This window comes from Anabrus simplex, chromosome 7 (genome assembly GCF_040414725.1).
Source record: "Anabrus simplex isolate iqAnaSimp1 chromosome 7, ASM4041472v1, whole genome shotgun sequence".
NCBI lineage: Eukaryota > Metazoa > Arthropoda > Insecta > Orthoptera > Tettigoniidae > Anabrus > Anabrus simplex.
In genome coordinates, this window is record NC_090271.1 from 305,418,051 (window position 1) to 305,427,499 (window position 9,449).

The window sequence follows — 9,449 nt, forward strand, 5'->3', positions numbered from 1 at the left end:
AAAATGTCATATTTATTTAAATGTGAGAGAAAGTCTCACGCGCGACCACTCACGTTACATTTCGGCTAGCGACCACTCGCGGGTTAAAGACATTCAACCACTTATTCACACATTTCACCCCTCCTATTGGGATTTACAGAAAACAAAAAATACGTGTCCTTTTATTTTTAAAGGAGATTCTAAATATCAATTTTTACATCTGCAAACTTTTGAAGTTTTGAGATATAGATACACTAATTTTTAAAATACACCCCCCTTTCACCCCCCACTATTTGGATTTTCCGAAAACAAAATAAATACGTGTTTCTTTCAAAGAGGTTCCAAATTTAAATGTTCATGACTCTAACCTCTTCAGTTTTTGAGATATATGTCTCTCATATAAAGTGTTCAACACATTCCCCCCCCCCCCTTTTCACCCTCGTTCATGGGATTTTAAGAAAACGAAAAATACGTGTTTCTTTATTTTGAAAGTACCAATCTTTACATCTGTAAACTTTGAAAGTTTCGAGATATAGATACACTCATTTTAAAAATTAACCCCCCTTTCAACCCTCCACTATTTGGATTTTCCAAAAACAAAAAAATACACGTTTCTTTATTTTTAAAGGAGATCCCAAATACCTCTTTTCAAGTCTGTAATATCTTCAGTTTCTGAGATATCAGTATCCTCATTAAAGGCATTCAACCCATTTTCACTCCTTTTCACCCCTCCTATTGGGGTTTTCAGAAAGAACGTGTTTATTTAGTTTGAAAGGAGATTCTAAATAAAAACTTCTACGTCTGAAAACTTTTAGAGTTTATATATATATATACACTCTTTTTAAAGTTCACCCCCCTTTTCACCCCCATTATTTGGATTTTGAAAAACAGAAAAATAAGCGTTTCTTTATTTTTAAAGTAGGTTCCAAATTCAAATTTTTATGACTATAACATCTTCAGTTTTTGAGATATAAGTCTTCTCATAAAATTTGTTCAACCACTTTCCCACCTTTTTGAGCCCCCTTCATGGGATTCACCGGAAACAAAAATATACGGGTTTCTTTACCTTTAAAAGAGGTTCCAAATGCCAATTTTTATTATTCTAAACCTTTAAGTTTTTGAGATATAGATATTCTCATTTTATAAATTAACCCCCCTTTTCAGCCCCTTAGCGACGGAATATCCAAAACTCCTCCCTTAGCGAGCACCTACATGTTAATATGAATGTATTCCCAAAATTTAATTTCTCTATGTCAAGTAGTTTCGGCTCGGCGATGATGAATCAGTCAGTCAGTCAGTCAGTCAGTCAGTCAGTCAGTCAGTCAGTCAGTCAGTCAGTCAGGACAAGTTATTTTATATATATATAGGTATTTACAATGATCCCCAAAGGGAACTTTCACCCCATCAACGAAGTAATTAAGAGGACTTTTCCTATTTGTGAAACTCACAACCTGACTTTTACCCCCGTTTATCAACATACCATTGCCTACTGTCCATCTCACAACATTATCGAGGTCATTTTGCAGTTGCTCACAATCTTGTAACTCATTTATTACTCTGTACAGAATAACATCATCTGCGAAAAGCCTTATCTCCGATTCAACTTCTTTACACATATCATTGATATATATAAGAAAACTTAAAGGTCCAATAATACTCCATTGAGGAATTACCCTCTTAACTTTTACAGGGAGAGATAAAGCTTCACCTACTCTAATTCTCTGAGTTCTATTTTCTGGAAACAGAGCCACCCATTCAGTCACTCTTTTGTCTAGTCCAAATGCACTCATTTTTGCCATTAGTCTCCCATGATCTACCCTATCAAATGCTTTAGACAGGTCAATCGCGATACAGTCCAATTGACCTCCTGAATCCAGGATATCTGCTATATCTTGCTGGTCTCGGGAGGTCAACTGAGTAGAGGAGGGTTCGAATCCTACCTCAGCCATCCTGGAAGCGGTTTTCCGTGGTTTCCCACTTCTCCTCCAGGCGAATGCCGGGATGGTACCTAACTTAAGGCCACGGCCGCTTCCTTCCCTCTTCCTTGCCTATCCCTTCCAATCTTCCCATCCCCCACAAGGCCCCTGTTCAGCATAGCAGGTGAGGCCGCCTGGGCGAGGTACTGGTCATACTCCCCAGTTGTATGTCCCGACCAAGAGTCTGAAGCTCCAGGACACTGCCCTTGAGGCGGTAAAGGTGGGATCCCTCGCTAAGTCCGAGGGAAAAACGGAACCTGGAGGGTAAACAGATGATGATGATGATGATGCCATAAAAGTGTAAAAAAATCAACCCAGAATCTTTTGCAGTTTTGTTTTAAAGTGTACCTAAACAAGGGGATGTAACAAACTTTTTAAATTGACTGCACTGGTGTCATTTTTATAACTTAGATAGTTATTGTTTGTTGTATAATAGCCCAATCGTTTATAATTAACTAAACAAAGTTTCGTCTTTCTATGTCTTATGTTGTGGACTAAGTGAAATTTTAAATCCAGCAATGCATTTTCGGTTACATCCCCCCTTATCATCATACCATTGCCCACCGCCTATCTCACATCACTATCGATGTCACCCTGCAGCCGCTCACAATCTTGTAACTTATTTATTACTCTGTACTGAATAACAACATCTGCAAACAGCCTTATCTCTGATTCCACTTCTTTACACATATCATTGGTATATATAAGAAAACATAAAGATCCAATAATACTGCCTTGAGGAATTCCACGCTTAATTATTACAGGGTCAGATAAAGCTTCGCCTACTCTAATTCTCTGAGTTCCATTTTCTAGAAATATAGCTACCCATTCGGTCACTCTTTTTTCTAGTCCAATTTCACTCATTTTGCCAGTAGTTTCTCATGATCAACCCTATCAAATGCCTTAGATAGGTCAATCGTGATACAGTCCCTTTGACCTCCTGAATCCAGGATATCTGCTATATCTTGCTGGAACCTTACAAGTTGAGCTTCAGTGGAATTACCTTTCTTAAACCCAATCTGCCGTCTGTCAAACCAGTTCGCAAACATGTCGAATATAATCAGAAAGAATGATTCCCCAAAGCTTATCTGTAATGCATGTCAAACTGCCTGGCCTGTAGATTTCAGCTTTATGTCTATCACCCTTTCCTTTATGTACAGAGGCTACTATAGCAACTCTCCATTCATTTGGTATAGTTCCTTCTACCAAACAATAATCAAGTAAGTATTTCAGATATGGTACTATATCCCAACCCATTGCCTTTAGTATATTCCCAGAAATCTTATCACTTCCAGCTGATTTTCTAATTTTCAACTTTTTAAATTTTATTTTATGAAATGCTTTTTCTCATGCAGAGGCTGCCTTGCGACAAAGTATACTTTTACATTTATTTTAGAAGAGAAATAGATAGACTGTACTTGAGAAATGTTGAAGGTAACCTAATTGTAACAGTGATTTCTTAGAATTATCAGTGAGCCCCTTAAGGCTATGATGGCAATCTCCCGTAACGTTGTAACTGGCAGAGACATCTGTTTCCAGAAATTAGCGGCAAAAGCGGGAATCGTTCCCCTTGCTCCAATCATCAGACCTACTATGTCGATTTCCTCTGTCTGGTATTTCTCCCTGTAGTAAAGGATTGTTGGTAAGTAAAAATTCCTTTTCTCTAGGTTAACATCTGAGGGCTGCGACTTATGGCTTTCAAAGCTAATTGTGGGATCGATGATGTAACCTCTCTTCTTATTCTTGAAAGCAATGATGTCAATCCTTCTGTGGTTTCCGTTGTCCGCTAAGCCATGAACCTCTTCAAATACCTGGAAACCATGGTGTTTTAGCGTTGCCGCAATTAACGAGCGGATATTATGATGACGCGTATTCCTTAAAAGTTCACCATGAGGACAAGATCCCAGGACATGTGCAAGAGTTTAAATCTCCTTTAGGCAGCACCTCAGTACTATTCTCACTTTCCTGGAATCTGTTATTTCTAGGAGTGGATGTAGCAAATTGTCAGATGGAGGGACATTGAGGGATTGTTGTGAGAGAGTTATTTCTTCTTTCAGATTTCTTGTAGCATGGATGTATTCGTCACCTGAGCTTAATAGTACATTACAGATGTGAATGTGCTGAAGATGAGCTTCCCAAGTGGCGCAGAAGGGTCCCAACCCCTTATATTTTTTCTCAGTGTAGACCATTCCATTAGGAATATCTGCAGGTATTTGAAGAATTTCCTTAAGAGCTCTTCGAATTAGTATGTATGTATCAACAAGGAACTTTTTCGGAATCTTCTCTGGCTTGATAGTTTGGAATGGGTATATGAGAAATGGGCATATAACTGTGTTTATTACTTTAAATTTCTGACCAGCCTGCAATAGTGGAGAAGAAACCAATTTCTCCATTATATTTTGTAAATTTTTAAGCTCCTGTGTAGGTTGAAAAATTATTTCATTTGAAAAATTAACTCCCAGATAGCGGATTGTTTCCCCACGTCGCAAACTCGATGTATCATAGCTCTTACATTCAGCTGGGTCTTCGATTAACTTTCCGCGTTCGATGCACATTGCCGTAGATTTCATTGGGTTGACGTAAAGCCCTATTTCATGAAATCTCCTCGTGACTATTTTCGAGAGCTCAAGTGCTGCTGTTCGACTATTTCCTGTGACAACCAAGTCATCAGCGAAATCCATGATCGTTAAAGGTGGAAGATGTGGTACTAAAGAAAATCCATAGTGGCTTGTGAGAGAGTCTTCAGTTAGTTCGTTTAAAATATGACCTGTCGCTAGATTCCGGAGACAGGGAGAAAGAGGTGAGCCCTGCATAACACCCCTTTTTAGGTTAAGGTGGCTATCTTTCCAGTTACAGTTTCTATTTTTGTAGTGTTTCCTGTCTGGGTATTAACTATTAGTTCCTTTAATTTCTCAAGTATTCCTAATGTCCTAAAGGTCTCATGTAAATGAAGGTGCCCAATGTTGTCAAACGCCTTTCTCACGTCTAGATAAATCACTGCTAGATCAGTTTTGTTCTGTTTCGCGGAATTTAAATCGAATCGAGTGTAGAAGTATTGATATGTGTACCAGCTGAAAATATAAATCCCCGTTGTTGTGGATTAAAAGCAACGTATCCTCTCAGGCGTTTATCAAGAGCTCGCTCAATTACTGTCCTAACAACAGAAAATATTGTGATTGGTCTCCAGTTTGCAATGTCATCATAGATAAATTTTAATACTTCTTTAGTATTACTCACCTCTCCTATCTGGACATTATCCTTGTAAACAACAATCTTTACATACTGCTGACCGAATACTTCTGCCTTTTGAAGATCCTCGCATGCACACTTCCCTTGTTCATTAATGATTCCTGGAATGTCCTTCTTGGAATCTGTTTCTGCCTTTAAGTACTTATACATACCCGTCCATTTTTCACTAAAATTAGTATGGCCACCAATTATGCTTGCCATCATGTTATACTTAGCTGACTTTTTGCTAGATACAGTTTCCTAGTAAGTTCCTTCAATTTTTCCTTACTTTCATAACCATTTCTAACGCTATTTCTTTCCAACCTGCACCTCCTTAGTCTTTTTACTTCTCCGTTATAATATAGTGGATCTTTACCATTCCTTACCACAATTAAAGGTACAAACCTATTTTCACATTCCTCAACAATTGCTTTAAACCTATCCCAGAGTCTGTTTACATTTTTATTTGCCATTTTCCAGCGATCATATTTATTTTTTAAAACTCCCTCATGCCTGTTTTGTCAACTATGTGGTTCTGCCTAATATTCCTAATTTTAAAACCTTCCTTTCCGATTTATTTTAAACTACGACAAAAACAGCTTTGATATAATCTGTATGCCTCTCTTCATACGTTCTTTTGTCGTGTATTGTCTCTACTGTTTTTGATTTTCACCTCATTTTCATTCCTCACCCTGAAGGGGTGGGACGGGCCACCTAAAAGGTAACGCGCTCTCTGTGGCCAGGAGATTAGACGGGGTTGGGAAGAATTGAGGAAGAGGGAAATGTTTATAAGGCGGTTTGAATAAGTAAAGGAGATGCGAACAAGGACGTGTAGGTTATCCAGCGCTTTATTGACAGATTTATAAATACAAAGACATGAATATTAGAGATGCAAAGAAGGGAAGATTTAACCAAGGTTGCAAGGGAAAAGGTGAACTGCAAGGATGTGATAGAAGGAGTAGAAATTAACAAGGGAAGTGAGTAGGAGGCTGAGGAGGTCAGAGGTTGGCGATGGTGGCGAAAAGTAGCGTGGTGGGTGTGGATAATGTCGGATATGTGGACTGGGTATTTCACGAGGAGGGGCAGGTTGGGGACGGCGACGAGGTGTGGCAGGACGGGTTCAACACTGAGGAGGAGAACGAGACTTCAACCCAGTGGTGGCGGCCGTAGAGCTGTATACCATGGTGGATAAGTCGTTGAGCGTCGTCGAGTTTAGGAAGGTGGAGTCTCATTAAATACGTGGGTCCATCTGCGTTGAAGTTCCGGAACGCTCGGCGACTGGTAATCCTGCTTGACGGAGTTCATGGACGATGTCTTCAGATGATATGCTAGGGTCCACACTGCGAACGACGCAACCGTAGGTGGTAGAGCGGTCGAACGGCGGCGGTGACGACGGTGGATGGGCCGTATCTGCAGGTGCCTCGGTGGCAGTTCCCTCGACAGGTGGCCGAATTAAGGTGCACTCGGGACGAAGTTGGTCAGTGGTGGGAGAGATGCGAAGAGGAGATGTCATAAGGGGGAAAGGATGGGACATAACTGAAGTGTTTATAGGAATGTTGGAGGAGGTGTGAGGAGAATTGGTGGTGGTGGTGCAGCTAGACGACGAAGGATGGAACAGTGTTGTAGATGGTGGTGGCGTGGTTGCTACAGACGAATCGGCTGTGACAGGCATATCAGGTGCGTCGAGCAGTAGTTGAGTCATGATGTTCGAAGGAGTAGCTTCGACTCGATGGAGGCGGCAGTGAATACATGCTCCATTGTCTAGAAGGTTGAAGTAATCGTCGGAAGAAGGAACATACAGGAGTACATCAGGCTATGGGTCAGGTCCGACGTAGAGTCTGGAGGCGGTATGGATGCCTGTTGAGCGGAGTTCCGTGTAGATGGCGTCATTGGAGAGAGCAGGATTATCATCACAGACGATAAGCGTGTACACGTTGGGGAGGCCGACTTCCGAATTCGTGCCAGCCTATATGCTTTATTGCTATCGGAAGGGTGCATAGGTATAGTTGTGGCGTCACCCGACCGACAAAAGAAGGAAGAGACGTTGCTGTGGGGAGATTGGAGTCCACTTGTAGTGGTGTGTGTATCTGCAAAATGCGAAAATAAGTTATTTCGATTCTCTCCCCAAAATAGGGAAAGCGGGCCTTCAGCTAAACGAGGTGGCTCTTAGGCCATAGAAATAGATTTAATGCACGTGAAGAAATAAGAAGGGAAAGGGCATGTATCGTACACGCCAGGAGAGGGAAGGAGAGTCTTTAAGAACGTCCGGCACAAGGGAAAACGCAAACACAAGAGGCATCTCAGGGAGAGTCTTGCACCCCACCCCGGATAGGCAACCCCCACTAGACCCCGTTTATTGATAGGTAACAACATACAGAGATACAGACAATACATACAATATATACAAATGAGTAAATAAGATTCTTCTGCAGAATGCATGTTCATACATTACTATACGCACACAAAGAAAAACAAAGTTCATCTTGAGGGTAAAATAGCAGCACAAACGTATAGACATAATAGTCTTGCCTTTCTAAGCGAAAATAAAATAAAGGTACTCAAATAAGTACAGCAATGAAGCAAGAAGTACACAGCATAGATATGTAAAGACCACAGGCAGGCGTATGCAGATGTCGCTACTAATACATTGCACACGAAAGAAAGTCATTCACTAAGTCTTGTATGCCAAAGAGTTTGATACGAAATACGAATAGTAACAGTAAACACAAGGTATACGTATAACATAACGGATATACACTTGCATAATAACGTTAATAATATCAACAAAACGAAGAAAGAAATACGTGAATGACGAATTAGTAGAAACTATAATAATAATAATAATAATAATAATAATAATAATAACCGTGCCCGGTCAGCTTACGTGGGGGTTTAGCTCTGAATTTAGTAAGAGCTAGGCATAACCCTGCGTAAGACACTGGGGTGGGGGCCCTCAACCCCGACACGGCGCGTCCCAATGGCTGATAGGGGAAGCTCCTGTAGATATGCAGGACAGGTGCGAATAAGGCTTCGCCAAATAAGCACCCGCGGATCAACTGAGGTGTCAGGAAAAATGGTCAACGGCTTCAACGGCAGAAGAGGACATATCCCAATGGCAGAGAAGGCGGAAGAACCGACCCAAATCCACTTTGCGTCTGACTTGCAGCAAGCGGCAAAGTGGTCAGCGTCTGTCTCCAATGGAGCGGCTGAACATCACATCACCTGGCTGTAGGTTATAAAAAGCAAAAATCAACTATGAAGAGTTCTAAAACTGTGCCTCGGAAAATGCCGCTGCCTGGGGTACGCCAGGGCATCTCTGGAGCCACCGCTAGAGATGACAGCATGCGAGCCGGTGGTGGTGGGAGCGTAAGCTGCTGGCCTCCCATCGGGTCACCCGAACAAGCTACAGTAGCTCAAGACGATCATGGCGGAACACAAGAACCTGATTATCATACCGCACCTGGTGCGAGTGCTTTTGTGCCAAGTACGACCTCTCGTATCAGTAAGCCCAAAAAACGCATTAAATGGAACAATGATATGAATGAATTTATCATACGGGCATATCTTCGAATAACTCGTCTTGAAACTGAAATTGCAGGATATAGGCAACAACTACACACAGCCTTTACAAATCAGTACCCAACAATGAAAGTTACTGAACAGCGCATTGCAGATCAACGAAGATCAATCATCAAGAACAATTTGATCCCGGGTCCTGTTCTTAGTAGAATCAGACAAGAAGTAACACAAGAACTCTTTCCACATCTTGAAAGTACCGAGTCTGACTCAACGGTTAACAGTCCACCTGATACTGATATAACAGTACATACAAGTAATCCTGAAGTGATACTTTCAGATAACTCTGACCTCCATGACAAGACACATGTTGAATTCTACAAGGCCCTTCTAGAATATTCTGGTACCGATCCTACACAACGACCCATACTGCCAAGGCAGCAATCATCCAAAAAGTTTGGAAAAATCATTGAAGATCTTAATTCGAAAGTCTTGCCAGAATATCTGAAAGAGCATCAGACGTTCCCTGAAGTACATACTGCTATATACTGTGCAGCACTTGCCGCAGTACGACTGAACAATGGAAAGCCATTTTTGCCTAACAATAAGTCTGTCAAGAAAAAATTGAGAGAACCACCTTGGGCAAAACGCCTCAAAGATCGCATCATCCAAATCCGCCAGGACGTGAATCGCCTGCAGCAATACAAGAATGGAGTAAGAGGGAAACGCCTAAATAACAAAATTATTCGA